An 18,366-nucleotide genomic window follows, 5' to 3' on the forward strand; every position below is an offset into this window, starting at 1 on the left:
GGGAATTCTGCTCTGTCATATACAGTCACCATGAGTTGGAATTGACATGATGGCACACAGCAACAAAAATATACACACATATATACACAGACATCGACGGAACTGAAGGGAGAAATACAGATTTCTACAGTAATAGTTTGAGACTTGAATACATGATATAAAACATCTAGGCAGAAGATCAATAAAGAAATAGAGGGTTTGAACATTATAACATTATAAACCAACTATACCTAACAGACATCTATGGAACACTCCATTCAACAACAGCAGCTACACATTCTTTTTCAGGGCTCACGCATTGTTCTCCAGGATAGACAATATGTTAGGTCACAAAACAAGTCTGGATAAATTTTAAAAGACTGAAATCATACAAAGTATCTTTCCTAACCACAATGGAACAAAAACTAGAAATCCGTAACAGAAGTAAAACCGGGAAATTCGAAAATACGTGGAAATTAAACAACAATGGATCAAAAAAAAAATCACAAGGGAAACTAGAAAATACTTAGTGAAAAAAGAAAATGAAAGCACAATGTACCAAAACATGTAGGATGCAGTGAACATCTTCATTAAAAAAGCAACGATCTCACACGAATAATCTAGTAATTTTACACCTCGAGGAACTAGAAAAAGAAGTGCAAAGAAAGACCAAAGCTACCAGAAGGAAGGAAATAATAAAGATGAGAGCCAATGATAAATGAAATAGAGAATAGAAAAATAGAATCAACAAAACCAGAAGTTGGTTCTTTGAAAAGACCAATAAAATCAACAAAACTTTTGCTAGAATGATAAGGAAAAAAAAGAAGAGAACAGGTAAATAACTAAAATCAGAAATGAAAGAGATGGAAATGTCTGTGAGGTTAAACAGGCGCTGTGGGAACAGGGTAATGAGAGAAATAAAAGGATGAGTGGTTCATGTGAGGGAGCAAGACAGTGGAATTTAAGACTTCTTTTTTTTTTGAGATGCTTCCAGGTGAGGTGGGTGGCTGAAGTGATATGGGAAATCACTGGAGTTAAGAAGATTCAAGACTCTTCTAGAAAGTGTGATAGATGGGCCATTGATGTGGATACTGAAACATTTTAGGATTATGGCAGGAACGCACTTGCACAGTCACATAGTGTTGTAATAAACCCAACAAAACACACTGCTGTTGAGTCAATTTCGAATTATAGCGACCCTGTAGGACAGAGTAGAAGTGCCACATACGGTCTCCTAGGCTGTAAGCTTTAAGGTGGCAGATTGCTACTTCTTCCCCCTGTGGAGCTGCTGGGTGGGTTTGAACCACCGACCTTTTGGTTAGCAGCCAAGCGCTTAACCACTATGCCACCAGGGTTCTTATAGGCGTTGCAGGACAATCTTTAAATGATTTTCTACTCTCCAAACCAAAGGTATGCTTAGAACTATAGAAATCTGGGGTGGGGTTGGGGTGAGGCTCCAGCCACCCCAAAGTTTGAGAAGATCAATAACAGCACCCCTGTAACTCATCTTTTACTTTTTGGTGGTATAAATAACGTACCTGTTAAGGGCTTGCATTTTATTGCTAGATACTTGGATTCAAGGTCTGATTTTGTCACTTACTGGCAATGGAAAACGTCTTTTTTAAAAATTTTGTTATGATCATAGTTCTTACCACATGGGCTTGTTGTGAAGTTACTGCTATGTAAAGTGCTTCACATTACTACTCAATAAATGTTAAAAAAAAAAAAGTGTAAGTTGTTGTAATTGTTATTACTACTAGGAATTTTATGAAGTAAATTATATATTTATATATAATATCATATATATTATATATATATTATCATATGTTATTCTTGACTGTGAAAACTGTCAGGGGCCTCTGGTTGGTCAGGCTCCTCCACTCTGTGCTGAAGGGTACAGAACAACATTTGCATGCATTGCCCATGGTCACACACACACATTCACACAAAGGTTGGGAGGAGTGCCTTTAACCTTTTTTATGTAAAACTTAGTAATTAGTGTTCATAATAATCATGGAAGAAAGGAAAGAATTGGAAATATTTGAGAAATTCAGTACTCTGAATTTTATTTTGTATTTCTTTAATTCAAACAAATTATATGTTCATTAAATTAAAGTGGTTCACAAATCAATTACTGTTTCAATTTTGAGGACTGAAAATATTCTATGCTTCTGAGAAACGTGAGTTATGCACAAGGAGACAAGAGGAATATGTTTCAAATCATACTAGGATTTTCATTTCAGAAACAAGTCTATTCTAGCTCCTTATTCACATACATGTGCTCCTTCTAATCATCTTCTTTATATTTAAGAATATACATGAATGCTACGGGTAATGATTGATGAGAAATTTCTTCTTTGCTGAAATGCCAACAGGTAATTATTTTTCATGTAAATCTCACATACATGAGTTCTGCTGTTTCTCTAGGAAAGGCTTCATAGAGCAGCCACGAATGCTTGCTGTGTATATGTGCCCTGTCAAATTGTTAGGGCAGAAAAATCATACCTACTTTTGTAATATTCTTTGTGATAATTTCTCTGCTTCCAGGTCTTTTGTACCTTGGTCCTAAAAATGATTACAGATAAAAATTATATGTAAGTTACAGACTAACTAGATAGGAACATTTGAGGAAAATAAAATGTATGAGGTTCAAATAACTGAAAACACAAATCTTCTCCAAAAGATTAAATCATACTATGTAAGTTAAACAATTAAAATATTGCGCAGTTTCGGCTACACACAGATCAAAGCTATGACCTTAAACATATGGCAACTACATGGCTATAAAAAAAAATTGTATTTTAGAAGACTATCTAATGCCATGGGAAAATGTTGATGGTGCACTGTTAAAAATAGAAGTTTACAAAGTAGAATCCCAATTTGCAGGTAAAATGCAGGCATGTAATACATCCAAGTTAAAAAAAAAGAAACCATTATAGGCATTTTCTTTGTTTGAATATTTTCTCAGTATTACTTTTATAACCAGAGGTAAAAGTTATATTCTAAAAAGTTTGTTAAAGTAGCAGTTTTATATAGAAAAGTCTGTTACAAGGATATGCTGATCCTGTCCCCCAACATTCAATACTGGCTTTGTAAATGAGGTTCACTGTCAGTTGTTGTTGTTGTTCTGTGCTGTCATCTGTTCCGACTCATAGTGATCCTATGTACAACAGAACAAAACACTGCCAGGTCCTGCGTCATCCTCACAATTGTTGCTATATTTGAGTCCGTTGTTGTAGCCACTGTGTCCATCCATCTTGTTGAGGGCCTTCCTCTTTTCTGCTGACCCTGTACTTTGCCAAGCATGATGTCCTTTTCCAGGGACTGATCCCTCCTGACAACATGTCCAAAGTATGTGAGATGCAGTCTCGCCATCTTTACTTCTAAGCAGCATTCTGGCTGCACTTCTTCCAAGACAGATTTGTTTGTTCTTCTGGCAGTCCATGGTTTATTCAATATTTTTTGCCAACACCATAATTCAAAGGTATCAATTCTTTTTGGTCCTATTGATTGCCCAGCTTTCGCATACATATGAGGGGATCGAAAATACCATGGCTTGCGTCAGGCACACCTTAGTCCTCAAAATGACATCTTTGCCTTTTAACACTTTAAAGAAGTTTTTTGCAGCAGATCTGTCCAATGCGATATATCGTTTGATGTCTTGACTGCTGCTTCCATGGGTGTTGTTTGTGGATCCAAGTACAATGAAATCCTCGACAACTTCAATCTTCCGTTTATCATGATGTTGCCTATTGGCCCAGTTGTGAGGATTTTTGTTTTCTTTATGTTGACATGTAATCCATGCTGAAGGCTGTGGTCTTTGATGTTCATTAGTAAGTGCTTCAAGTCCTCTTCACTTTCAGCAAGCAAGCAAGCAAGGTTGTGTCATCTGCAGAACGCAGGTTGTCAATGAGTCTTTGTTCAATCCTGATGCCCCATTCTTCCTATAGTCCAGCTTCTCGTATTATTTGCTCAGCATACAGATTAAATATGTGTAACCTTGACGCACACCTTTCCTGATTTTAAAACACATATATCCCCTTGTTGTGTTTGAACGACTGCCTCTTGGTCAGATTCCTCATAAACACGATTAAGCATTGTGGAATTCCCATTCTTTGCAATGTTATCCATAATTTGTGATGATCCATAGAGGCGAATGCCTTTGCATAGTCAAGAGAACTGTCAGCAGAATACTTTAATGCTGCAGTAACAGAAATTGCTTTCATAGGGATTTATCAGTAATTCTATAATGTCTTGGGGGAAAGTTCGCAAGGTCCTAAAACGGAGTTACAGATGTAGGATTTTTGCATTTCCACTCTCCGCAGTATGAAAATAATGAGTGCTTACAAGCCTCAAAGACATTCATGAATGTTTCAGATCCTTTCTCTAGTTGAATTGCAACACAGACTACAATGGAAACCATTTGGATATAGAGAAAATAATGATATCGGTCCCATTTTCACATGTTAATTACCAACCAGGGATTGATTTAGAAATGCTAAGGCAGTTTGAAAAGCAATTCCAGATCACATGGGTGCAGAGTTTTCCTGATAAAACCTATTACAGTTTGAGTCAATATATCCCTAAATAATTTTGAAAAAAAAATTTTTAAAGTAACTTGTTAAATTAGTGCTGACCACTATTATCCTACCAGGAGCAAAGAACAGTAAAAAGTTTGCCATAGCTAATGAATTACTTAGAGGTTGTTGTTGACAAATTGAGTTATAAACAGTTCTTATTTGCATATAGTTTTAATATTGTTTGTCTTGATTTGTTATTAAATTGGAATTATGCAAACTCTTTCCATTTTAAAACTGGACATTTAATTTGGCAGCAATATGTGAGATGGATTAAGTACAGGCTTGGGGCATTGATGACAAAATTTAGGCTCTGCCCTTTGCAGCAGAAGTCAGCACAGCTCCCCGGTCTTGCAGCGCAGTGATCTTCCTAACAAAGAAAATGAGTTGTTCTACTGCAGTTTGTTTTCAGCGTCCACTAACGCTCCCTACATATCTTTCCAAATGCTCTCCAGGCATTGAACAATTCATTAAACATGTGTCTAGTATTATTGTCAAATCCATTGGGTGACAGTCTGGGAAAAACACTTTCTTCTAATCCTTTATGAAAACTATGACTTGACTTGCTTATCATAATTTTCCCATCATTTCTCCCATTCTTCATGATTCCTTAATGATTACATACAGTCATAAATAACCAGCAAAACTTCAGACCTGATCGATGTTACCAAACATTCTCTGTTATTGGAACTGGGAGGTTGAACGCTGTTAAAGAGGACCACACAACTGAGCAGGCGAGCACCACGTCAAATACAGTTTTTCCTGTATTAGCTGGGTCCTGAGCACTGACAGTCAATTATTTTGTCTTTCATTTCCCTCTCATTTTACTACCTACTTCCTGCCCTTGTCATTCTCGGATTTCCTCTTAATCGAGAAAATGAAGGCTAACACCTTCTCTATCCCTGTTGCCTCATGGTTCCAGCTCTACCCCTGATCTCCCCCTGTATTAATGTATCTTCAATCTCTCTCTTTCTTCTCGTTGGTTGCCTTTAGTCTGGAATAGTTCCTCAGTCACTGTTTTATTTCTTCCTTGACTTTGACCTTTTTGAAGAGTACAGGACAGTTATTTTGTAGGATACCTCTCTATCTGGGCTTGTAGACATTTCCTCAGTAAATTCAGGTTATGTGTTTTTGGCAGAAGTATCTCAGAAGTGAAGTGTGTCCTTCTCAGTACGTAGATCCTAAAAGGAGGCACATGATATGCATTTGCCCCATTACTGGCTAATTGTGCTCACTTGATGAAGGTGGTGTCTGCCCTATGTCTCCATTGTAGCAGTAGTTTTCCATTTACAATTCATAAGTGATTTGTCGGGAGCTACTTTGAGATGATACAGATATCCTGTTTCGCATCATACTTTCCCCGACTAGTTTAACATCCATGGACTCCGTTATTTCTTATATATTGAGTAGTTGTCAGTCCAAACTGAGAGAAGCATCTTGCTTCGATCCTTCAGGTAGGCTCTGATAGTTTAGGACAGACACCATCATTTGCAAATAAAATCTGCTCTGTGCCATCTACAGCCAGAGACCAGGCTCCCTCTCTGGCTCTCTGGAGTACAGCTTTAAGAGGCCCCCAAGGAGCCCGGGAGAGGGTGGGGCACAACACAGAAACAACCAAAGCTTTCCTACCATTTAGATGTCACCTCTTTCTTGACTCAGCCTGCGTTTCATTGATGTAACCCTTTGATTGTTTTTCAGAGTTCCGAAAAAGCTGGTTCTGCCAGTTTCCATTTTTTTGTTGTTTTGTTTTCGTGTTTTTGTGGAAGGATGGGAGCGTGCAGCTGCTCATGCTATTTTGATCCAGACTCCTGGATTTGCTATATTTTCATATGGATGTTATTCCAGCATCAATTATTTAAAAGACTTTTTTTTTTCCTCTGTGGAATTGCTTTGGCCCATTTGTGGAGAATAAATTGACATTATGAATATGAGTCTATTTTTGGACTCCCTAATCTATTCCATTGACCTGTTCACCTCTCCTCATGCCAGTATCACACAGTCCTGATCACTGGAGCTTTACAGTAAGTCTTGAAGACAGACAATATAAGTCCCCCATAATTGTTCTACTTTTTATTATTGTTTTGGCTATTCTACATCCTTTGCATCTCTCTATGTTAGACTAAACCAACTTTTTTTTTTTTTTTTTACAAAAAAACTTGCTGGGATAATGATTTGAATTGCATTGAATCTATAAATTCAGGGAAAATTTAAAGCTAGTGAGTCTTCTCAAAAATGGTATATCGCTTCGGTTATTTAGATTTCCTTTAATTCTTCTTTGCGATGGTTTTCAGTGTAGTACAGGTCTTGCATATATTTTGCAAGATTTATTCCTAAGTAGCCCATGATTTTGATGCTATTGGAAAATGTATTGTTCTATCATTTCATTTTCCAATTATTTATTGTTAATATATAGTACTAGCAGCAGAATTACGGTGTTGGTGAAGAATATTGCATATACCATGGACTGACAGAAGAATGAAAAAAATCTGTCTTGGAAGAATTACAGCCAGAATGTTCATTAGAAGCAAGGATGGTGAGATTTCCTCTCACATACTTTGGGCATGTTATCAGGAAGGACTAGTCCATGTGGAAGGACAACATACTTGTTAAAGTAGAGGGTGAGCAAAAAAGAGGAAGACCTTCAAGGAAATGGACTGACAGTGGTTGCAACAATGGGCTGAAACACAGCAGCAATTGTGACAATGAAGCAGGATTGGGCAGTGTTTCATTCTGTTGTGCATAGCATCATATTCTGTTAAAACTGACTCAATGGCACTTAATAACAATAACAACATATAGTAATAATCTTGATTTTTGCATACCGTTTTATGTCCTATGACCCTCCTAAATTCACTTATCAATTCAAGTTGTTGTTTTCTAGCTTAGTTAGGAATTTGTACATATACAAACTTGTTGCCTATGAATAAAGCTATTTTTACTCTTTCCTATTTAATATGTAGGATTTTTTTCTAGCCTTATTGCAATCACAGAAGCCCTGGTGCTGCAGCGGTAACACACTTGGCTGCTACCTGAAAGGCTGACGGTTTGAGCTTATTATGGATTGAATTGTGTCCCCCCAAAATGTGTGTCAACTTGGCTAGGCCATGATTCCCAGTTTTGTGTAGTTGTCCACCATTTTGTGAGCTGATGTGATTATCCTATGTGTTATAAATCCTAATCTCTTTGATGTTAATGAGAAAGAATTAGAGAGAGCTATGTTAATGAGGCAGGGCACAATCTACAGAATTACCTTGTATCTTGAGTCACTCTCTCGAGATATAAAAGAGAGTATCCAACAGAGAGGAGAGATACCTCTTGCCACCAAGAAAAAAGTACCGGGAGCAGAGCATATCTTTTGGACCTGAGACTCCTGGACTGGGAAGCTCCTAGACCTGGGGAAGATAGATGACAAGGACCTTCCCCTAGAGCCAACAGAGAAAGCCTTCCCTTGGGGCTGAGTTATCTAGTGCTGCTATAACAGAAATATCACAAGTGGATGGCTTTAACAAGCAGAAATTATTCTCTCACAGTCTAGTACAGTCTAGTACCAGCTCCAGGGGAAGGCTTTCTCTGTCAGCTCTGGGGGAAAGTCCTTGTCATCAGTCTTCCCCTAGGTCTAGGAGTTTCTCCATGCAGGAACCTCAGGTCCAAAGGATGCGCTCTGCTCCCAGCACTGCTTTCTTGGTGGTATAAGGACCCCCGTCTCTCTGCTTGCTTCTCTCTTTTATAGCCTAAAAGAGACTGACTAAGACACAACATAAGCTTGTAGATTGAGTCATGCCTCATTAACGTAACTGCTGCCTATCCCCCCTCATTAACATCACAGAGGCAGGATTTACAACACTTAGGAAAATCACATCAGATGACAAAATGGTGGACAATCCCACAATATAGGGACTCATGGCCTAGCCAAACTGATACACGTATTTTGGGGGGATACAATTCAATCCCATTACAATAACTAAGACAAAACCCACCAGCCACTCTGTGGGAGAAAGTTGTGGCAGTCTGCTTCCGTAAAGATTACAGCCTTGGAAACCCTATGGGGCAGTTCTACTCCGTGCTATAGGGTTGGTATGAATCAGAATTGACTCCACAGCAACGGGTGTGGTTGGTTTGGGTTGATGCAATTACTGGAAATTGGGACCTTATGCCCTATTCTTAGCTCTTATCACAATTATAATCCTATATTAGATATCCATACAGCTATCTGTCTTAAACTCTGTCTCATCTCTAAAAAAAAAAAAAAAAAATCTCTAGATTGTATAATTTCATGAGCAGAGGGTCCTGTTCACTGTTTTCACCCCAGCACCTAGTACATTCCATGGCACAAATAGGCACTTAATACATATTTAAGGAATGGTTGAACACGGGACCAAACTACATTGCTATTCACCAAAATTGGTTCTCTCTTACAAAAGGATTCTACTTCCCTGCTACTCCACTGAACTCAGAGACAGCCACGTTATTTGCTTTGGCCAAAGAAATGTGAGGGAGAAGCAACGGGTGGTGTCTCTTCCAGGCAGAATCTTTAAGATTTTTTTTTCCCTAACTCTGTAATCATGGAAGCACGTGGTGAGACGAAACCTTCATCAGCCTTAGTCCCAGAGTGGTTATGATGAGGAAAGTTACTTTTCTCAATCAGAACAGAAATTTAGTAAGAAAAAGAAAAAAAATACATGCATGTGCACACAAACACACATAAAAAAAAATTTTTTTTAAACACACATAAATAGTATTAAACCACTGAGATTTCTGAGTCATTTGTTATTGTAGTATTATGTAGTTTTTCATTACTTACATATGTAGTAATAAAAGAATGATACAAAGTTACATATGTAAACCCCATGATAAAGAAGGCAAACTCCAAGAAAGAAGGAATTTTGTTTCATTTGTTTTTTTCCACTGCTGTGTCTCTACAAGAGTATCTGGAATGAATATTTCTTAAATTAATTAAATTTGAGAGTTAATTTCGCTAATAAAATATATTATTAAGTCCAAACATAAAAGGAAAGTAAAGTAATATAGTTTGAGGTTTTTTGAAGCAAAGACTCTGGCCAGGGCTCCGGCCTTGTAGAAACTTTTCAGCATACTTTCTCAACTCTATAGACTCCTATTTCTTCATCACAAAGATCTATGTGCTTGCTATTTGGAATTAGGAACTCTGAAGAATGTCACTATTGTATTTTTAGAAGAATGGAACCTCAAAAATCAACCATCCAGCATAATTCTGCATCCTTAGAATGAACACGAAGAGCGTCTTTGATGTTAGCTGTATGTGGTTGACTTTGCCAGGTTCTTTCTCAGAACTTCTAGGAGACCATGGTAATTTTGGTCTGCAGTTTGGGCGGCCCCCACTAGAGGGCAATCATATTCTCTGAAGTGCAGTTTTCTTTTTAATATTCTTTGTATGAAATAAAAACAGGTACGGATGAGCATATATGCAATTAATCTGCAGACATAATAGAACAGACCAAAGCTTTTGAGTTTACTTTGCAGAGTAATATAAAACAACAGGATTCTTAGGCACCCTTAGGATATCATACCATACACGCATATATACCACACATACGCTAGAAACTTGGTCTTTTATTCTTTGAATTCCCTACCTCAGAACATGTGACAAATCCAAAATATCTTTCAGTACTAGCCAGAGACCTCAAAACTAAACTTGACTTTATAATCCTTGTTAAAATTTAGCTGCAGGATGAAGGTTAGCCTGCTCAGGCTTATATCCCTATTATTGCTGAGGGCTTGCTTCATCAGTCTTTGGCTCCTTAAGTAGCAGTGACAGATCACCCCCTTGGGCCATTCTAGGCTAAATGGCAGTATAACCTATCTCGCCTTTGAAGTTGAACTATTTCACCAAGGTATCCATGTCCTTTTCTTAAATTCAAACTGGACTTCTCGTGCTGGCTGAGTTGGACTAAGTCCACTACAGGCTCTCTCTCTCCCACTGATTACGACTAAAAAGTCTAGATTGAATATAAAAAATAATTACCTGAGGTCTCTGAAAAGCAGAGAATGACAGGCAGTCTGGAGAGGCAAGTCAGAGTTTGAAGGACAAGCACTGCAGTTTCCTGTTTGTTTGTTGTGTTCCTCCTTTATAACCGGCTTTGAGCCAAAACACACAAAAACAAAGAGAAAACTCCTAGAGAAACTCACCCCCTTATGGCCAAAGGACCGAGCACTGGAGCGTAGGGGACAATCACAATCATTGTTTCTTTTCTTTCCTTTTTTTTTTTTCCTCTTTGCCAGGGTTGTTGCTGTTGTTAGGTGCCGTTGAGTTGGTTCTGACTCATAGCAACCCTATGCACAACAGAACAAAACACTGCCCGGTCCTGCACCATCCTTACAGTCGTTGTTATGCTTGGGCTCATTGTTGCAGCCACGTGTCAATCTACCTCTCTGAGGGTCTTCCTCCTTTCCGCTGACCCTGTACTTTGCCAAGCACGGTGTCCTTCTCCAGGGACTGATCCCGCCTGACATGTCCAAAGTATGTAAGACGCAGTCTCGCCATCCTTGCTTCTAAGAAGCATTCTGGTTGTACTCCCTCCAAGACAGGGTTAGGGGTGAAGGAAAGGTGTGGCGGTGGTTACATGGCTGTGTGCATTTGACAAAACTCATATGCCAAAAGGAGTGTATTTTTCTACGTATAAATCAGAAAATAAATTTTTAAAAACAAAATTCGCCCTAGATGGTGTGCTCTTGCGCTATTGTGAATAGAATATGAGATTCTGAATCGAGCAGTCTTAGGTCCAAATAGCAGTGCTGCTACTCACCAGCTTTGTGATCTTGCATGAGTTACTTAATCTCCCTGTGCCTCAGCTTCCACATCTGTACCTGATAGAGTAATGGTGAGGGTTACATGATTTGAATTTGCCAAGGAAAAGCCCTTATTACAAAACTAAGTAAATTTAACATTAATACTGGGTTTACATATGTAAGTCTGCATCAGTAATGAAAGGCAAAATAACGCTGCCGTAACAATACAGAACAACAGGGTTCTTGGGCACCTGGATAATTATAATAACAATTAATATGATATGATACAATATGATATGATAATGCGATCATATAGATAATACAATATAAACAAACAAACAAAAAAAACCAGTGCCATCGAGTCAATTCTGACTCATAGCGACCCTATAGGACAGAGTAGAACTGCCCCATACAGTTTCCAAGGAGCGCCTGGTGGATTTGAACTGCCGACCTCTTGGTTAGCAGCCATAGCACTTAACTACTATGCCACCAGGGTTTCCAATATAGTACATTACAAAGAACCAAATATTTAAGTAGTAGCTTCCTCACACACATAGGTAATTACAGTTAGAAGGGAATTTAGTTACTATTGTCTAAGTGCTCAAATGGGCTCAAGCATAACCATGACTTTGAGGATGGCGCAGAAGCAGCCAGTATTTCATTCTGTTGTACATGGGGCCGCTATGAGTCAGAACTGGCTTGATGGCACCTAACAACAACAACAAGTACTCAAATAATCCTGAAGAGATTTTAGTTAAGTTCCAGAAGTCTAACCTTTCATGAGCAGAATCCTGGAAAACTTTGGGGGAAGTTGCAGGGTTCTTACTGTATCAATTTTATTTACTGAGAAATACTAGGGTTTGGGGATATTGACTTTATCAAACTTTTTGACTGTTCTCCGTTGAAGAAAAACACATTACATTAAGACCATAAAAATTCTAAGACATAATAGAAATGAATTTGGGTTCAGAGACAGAACGACTTTTGTCAGCGCCTCTTCCTAAACTGCCCCCGCCACACCTGAACACAAATGAGGACACTTTGTGCAATCTCATCTTTGACTTGATTTTAGACTACCCACGCTCGTGGATAACTTTTACACTGAGAGCTTCCTTTAAAAAAGACAAAAAGAAACGCTGGATTGTTTTGACCCAAGATAATGTCTGTTCGCTTTCTCTGATTCTGTGATTACAGAATGCTGTATTTTCTGTGAAATGACATGTTCTCTGAGGAATGTCCTCATGGGCAAGGATAGAGGCCAGAGGGGAAGGACAGTCCAATTTACATACTCTGTAGCTTTTTGTAATGCTGAATTTGAGTTCACCCTGTAAGATAATGATCTCACTTTTTCTTCCTTCTGCCCAGGAAAATATTCTCTTGCTGATGCTTGATGTAAATTCACAATTCTGAAACTGTCCTACAAAAGTTAAAGGGCAAATCAAAGGGAATCCCTTCTGACTTGAATATATTAATGATGCAAATATTTCTTCTGCAAGAATATTTCAAATATACTTGAATATAATGATAAGATGGTACAGAAATAGTTCACCCATGGTGACTAGTAGTTATTATAAACATAGCTGAAACATTTAAGCTGACTAGGCTATGGTCCACCTGGGTGGCTATCCTTAAATTATACAGCAGAATCATAAGAGTCTTCAAGGTAGAGCGGACCTTAGAGGCTATTTCTAGTTCTGTCTTCCTTCTGGAAACCCTGGTGGCGTAGTGGTTAAGAGTTACAGCTGCTAACCAAAAGGTTGGCAGTTCAAATCCACCAGGCGCTCCTTGGAAACTCTACGGGGCAGTCCTACTCTGTCCTATAGGGTCGCTATGAGCCGGAATCGACTTGACGGTAGTGGTGGATGTGGTCTTCCTTCAGTAGGCCCTTTTTCAGAATGCTTGACACATTGGTACCCAGCCTACGCTTCCACCCTTTCAGTGATAAGGGAGCTCACTGACTTAATTATAGGCACCAAGCATCCCATAATAATGTTGGAATAACTCATTCCCTGATCATTCTTACAAGGACGGAACTCAATCCCAAACCTAAATCCAGCAAGAAAGGTAGTTCACATCATTCATACAAGTAATACACTGAGGAATTAAAATTTATATGAATTTGGGAAGAATGGAAGATATCATTATACATTAAAAATAGTATCATAATTGAATATAAAAAGTATGTGTATTGCATTTTTTCTGTATTACATTTTACTCACATTTTCATCACTAGATTATTCTGAAGAGCCTATGCCTTGGTTTTGAACTTCTCAGTTTGTGTTTCCAGGAGAACTCTTTCATTATTTATAATCAATATTTATTGAGTTCTGCTATGTGCTCAAGAGTGTGAGAGATGGAGGCTACTGGTTGGACATTTATCATTGGGTAATGAGAATGGGTTAACGTGCTCAGCTACTAACCAAAAGGTTGGAGGTTCGAGTCTACCCAGAGGCACATCAGAAGAAAGATCTGGTGATCTAGTTCTGAAAAATCAACCACTCACAACCGTGTGGAGCACAGTCCTACACTGACACACACGGGGTCCCCATTAGTTGGAATAAAAAAGCTGCTTATATTGAGGAACCGTATTTTAAAGGATTAAGCTAGCTCCAAATATCCAAATAAAACTCTACTGAAAGATCACATTCGAATTTACCAAACTGATTGATAATACACATATTTTCTGATGAACATAACTTTGAACTAGTGCATGTAAAGTGATCTGTCATATAACATGGCATTAGCAAAACAAAACTCTGAAATACTTGAAAAGGATAATGGTTTGTGTGATTGTTTCAGTATATTTTGGACACATTACAGACTAATATGAAGGGTCATTTGAAAAATATAATGAGTGAGCAGAGCACATATACTGGATATCTCAAGGTAAAAGTGTTATTTAAGTGACCAAGTCACTCCCTGATGATAAAAAAAAAAACCAAACCCGTTGCCATCAAGTCGATTCCAACTCATAGTTCTACAGAGTAGAACTGAACCATACGATTTCCAAGGAACACCTGGTGGATTTGAACTGCTGACCTTTTGGTTAGCAGCCGTAGCTCTTAACCACTACGCCACCAGGGTTTACCCCTGATGATAAGTCTATTAAAAGGGTGCAGTATAAAAAGGAAACAAAAGTTTTAAGCAATAGCTTAGCACTTTCATGCATAGGGTCTCTATTTCTCTCTATCATGTAAAGTAACATATTCACAGGTTCTGGGGATTAGGATATGGAAATCTTTGGGGGGCTATATTTCTGTGTCCCAGAGTCTCCATTTCACTGGCAGGTGAGGGAGGGGATGACCTAGATGACCTAAACATAGTAGTCCTGTGTTAAAAAAAAAAAAAAAGTCTCCTAAAGTAAAGGAAGTTATAAAATATTTTATATGCTCATTTTAGGTCAAACTATTTTTAAGAAATCAAATGCTTTTGACAATAAATCAATCAATGATGATTATATTCACAAATGTTGAAAATACTACTTCTACTACAAAAGTTTAAATTAGAAATTCTAATAAAATGTTAGAAGGTCATCCTGTCATTGATTTATTTACCTATGAAAACCACAATTTTCATGAGCTTATTTAAACAGTTGTCTGAATTCCACTCCTCACATCACTCATTTTCTATGTCCTTTGCCACAAGTTAGTACAACATTGACAAATATTTGAAGAGTAATCATTCGCTTCAGTACATACAAATTCAAAATATAAAGACAGTGCCTTCTATTAGGTAGTCTACTCCTTGAATAACAAATATTTTCCCTGTCAGTGTTCTTTGTAACTATGCAAATGATATACTCTTGATGTTTAACTGGTCTTGTATCCTTTATTTGTGCACCATATGGTTTACACAGATAACTGTAGTCTAATTGGTTTGAATCAAGCAACTGACACAAATATGCAAATATAGTCAGAATAGAAAATATTTCTACCATAGTTCCCTTCTGCACTATTGACTGAAATATGAATGCTAGTTCTGTAGAGCTAGTCCATTTGAATAGTTTGTAATTACATCCATTCTCAATTGTCTACATTCAGGAGTATGACGCTAACAGGGAAAAATGTCTGACCAAGTGCATTTATTTAACACAGTACCAACTCCAAAAGAACATTCTGCTTGTGATTATGTGGATTTGGTTAGCACAAAATCAGCATATTTCTCAATAAAACTGCTGTTAAGGATATACTATTGCATGACAAAATTCTCTACTATTAGGCTAGTGTTAGATTACATTCTTGGTAAAGTTGTTATTTTTTAAAGGCATTCTTATTATAGAAACAATTTCTCTCCCTTCCCTTTTAGGCAGCTTTGTCGCATTTGATTTTTACAGAAAGCCAAGTGGAGTTGCTTTAATTAAGGTCTCTAGCTGGTTCTGCCCCTATGCTATTTGCCATCATCCTTTTTTTCTTTCTGACCTTCCACAATCTGTTCACGTTAGATATGAGGTGGACCAAGTCATCAGTGAGCATATTTCCATTTGAAGGACTGCCAGGATAGCTTTCTGCTGTTCCTTTCCATTAGCTCAAAAGCATCAATGGGACAATCTTCCATTTAGGGTTTAGTGCCCATACAGTTATCAAAGCCTTTCAGTGGGAGCTGAGTCACCCCTGATCATTCCTTACCTTTATGTCTCAGCATTTCTCTTTTCATTCGGGGCTGTACCTATCGTGCTTATTAATATTTTCCTTGACACTAATTTCAAGGTCTACTTTTCCCATGAATATATGTTCTTATGAAACTCAATGGGACTGAGAGTTTCAAAAAGTACAATTTCTAGTTCATGGATCATCTCCCCATAGCAACTAGCACAAGGCTTTAATACAATTTGTTGTTGTTGTTAGTTGCTCTCTAGTCGGCTCCAACTCATGGTGACCTTATATATCACAGAATGAATTATTGCCCAGACCTGTGCCATCTTCATGATCCTTGATATGTTTGAGTCCATTGCTATGTACAACAGGAACTCAATAAATGCTGATGACTTTCAGCTTGTGTATACTCACAGTATATTGTGAAATAATCCACTCAATAAGCCAATTTTTCCCAATATATACTTGGTCTCCAAATGCCATTGCTGCAGTTTTTTAGGTGGGAAATAATTTGCTTAGGCCACTGGGCTATCATCTCAGAACCAAATTCTACAGTCAACTGTTTGGTACCATAATAACAGTTTGTAATTATTAAGCTGTCTCCAGAATTTAAAAATGACTCATTAGAACATACATAGTCTTGTTGGGCTGATTTCCCCCTTCAGGTGGATCAGCATACAAAGCTAACCTTAAAGTAGCTCCTTACTTCTCTTGGAGAAATCTATGTCCAAGGAGACTCTCAGTGGATTTGTACATCGTTTGATATTGACCCAAAAATGCAACACAAAGATATTCACAGGCTGAAAGCAATTCAATCAAATACATTACTTTGAGTCGACCTCCCATTTTTTAATGATCCAGGAATAATAACAGTAAGATGATCTTGATATTATTACTTGGCTAGAAAGTCTATACATCAACTGTGAACCAATCTAGAGAGCAGAAAGTAATGCCTCTATTAAGTTGTGGGTGCTTTTTCTCTTTGAGGAAAGTAAACTACTCTTCCTTTAAGCAGTGATTAATCAGCCAGTATTTTTGTTAACACTGAATCACTTCTTAATTTCTCTTTCATCTAGCCAGTTTTTTCACTAAGGCTAGTAATTCTTTCAATGACAAGAGAAGTGTTCAAGATAAAATAACAAGGATATTGGAAAAGGCTTCTAAAGAATGAGATTTCTTTTTACACCTGCACTTGGAAAATTGTTATTATAGTAATTTGGCTTTTTCTATATCCTATTTACTCTTTCACTGATGTGAGGGTTACCCCCCACCCACTCTTAAACAAGTGCATACACACAGAACCATATACACGCACATTTCAGTAATATGTCAGGGATATTCGCTGTTTGAACTGGCTGACCACTAAAAACTGAACTAATGCTACTTGACATATAAACCAGATGGAGGAATGGGCAAGGGTTGTGTGTAATGACCTCACTATATAGGGGACAACTCCATCTTTTGCCAAGATGCACTTTCAATTCTCACTAGGGACTCTTACTCACTTCTGTACCCTTATGTGCCATCTGAGCCCTGTCCATCTGTGGCTCACCTGCAGGCCAAGAATCACTTGTCTTTTCTATCCTAAAAGAAAAAAAAAAAAAAAACGATATCATATAGACTCTTGCTGCCTCTAGCACATCTTGCTATACTAAGTTTGTCCCTTGGCAATCACCTCTTCTGTACTATCTTGTATTAGGAACGAATAAAGAATCCAGCTATCTCCTAATAAGAAATTGTCTCCATAGTGACAGATGATATTTAGCACTAAATATCTTCCAGTGACCCAGGAGGTACATCATGTATGATCCCTGCTTGTTCACCAACATGGCACGCCAAGGAATCCATATGGACCGTGGCTAGTTGGCATAACTCCTAAACTGTTATGTGTGTAGCCGACTGAAAAGGAAAATAATAGATAGTGATTTTAAAACTTAAAAACCTCATTATAAATGTAGGCTACTAATATTAATTTGCAGATTAAATATAACTATGTGTAACACATAGGATTTGACTTAATATCCAGTAAATCTTCAGTATTTATAGAAAGGTTCCGTCTCTACAAACAACCAGACTGATTAACTGGTATATATATATTTTTCACTTGTGTGACATATACTCATATGTCACCCTAGTGAGCGCCATTCTGTGTGCCTTCCTTCTGAAGCCATATTATCAGAGGACAGATTTCCCACATGATGAAGGAGCAGTCCTCAATCAAGAGTATTTGAATAGCTGTTCTTCTCAATTAGAATCATAGCTAGTAAGTACTTTTCAAGTTCTGCAGATCAAACTTACTAGATATGTTCCACTCATTGCTTCCACAGTTGATCACATCTCAAGTGTAGTGTGGTCAACAAGTAAGGCTGTGTCTATATACCAAACCAAACCCACTGCCGTCGAGTCGATTCCAACTTATAGCAACCCCATAGAGTTTCCAAGGCTGTAAATCT

At 37.9% G+C, this 18,366-nt stretch overlaps 1 long non-coding RNA gene across 1 annotated transcript; it reads right to left on the bottom strand.

The window, feature by feature from the left end:
* Positions 1–1,941: 1,941 nt before the first annotated feature.
* Positions 1,942–17,493, bottom strand: LOC135228897 (uncharacterized). Its single transcript, XR_010319752.1, has 3 exons — positions 17,466–17,493; positions 11,339–11,399; positions 1,942–2,544 (listed from the first exon to the last, which is right to left on the bottom strand). It is a non-coding gene; the product is annotated as an uncharacterized LOC135228897 (long non-coding RNA).
* Positions 17,494–18,366: the final 873 nt, after the last annotated feature.

The sequence above is a fragment of the Loxodonta africana genome, chromosome X (genome assembly GCF_030014295.1).
Source record: "Loxodonta africana isolate mLoxAfr1 chromosome X, mLoxAfr1.hap2, whole genome shotgun sequence".
In the NCBI taxonomy this organism is placed as follows: Eukaryota; Metazoa; Chordata; class Mammalia; order Proboscidea; family Elephantidae; genus Loxodonta; species Loxodonta africana.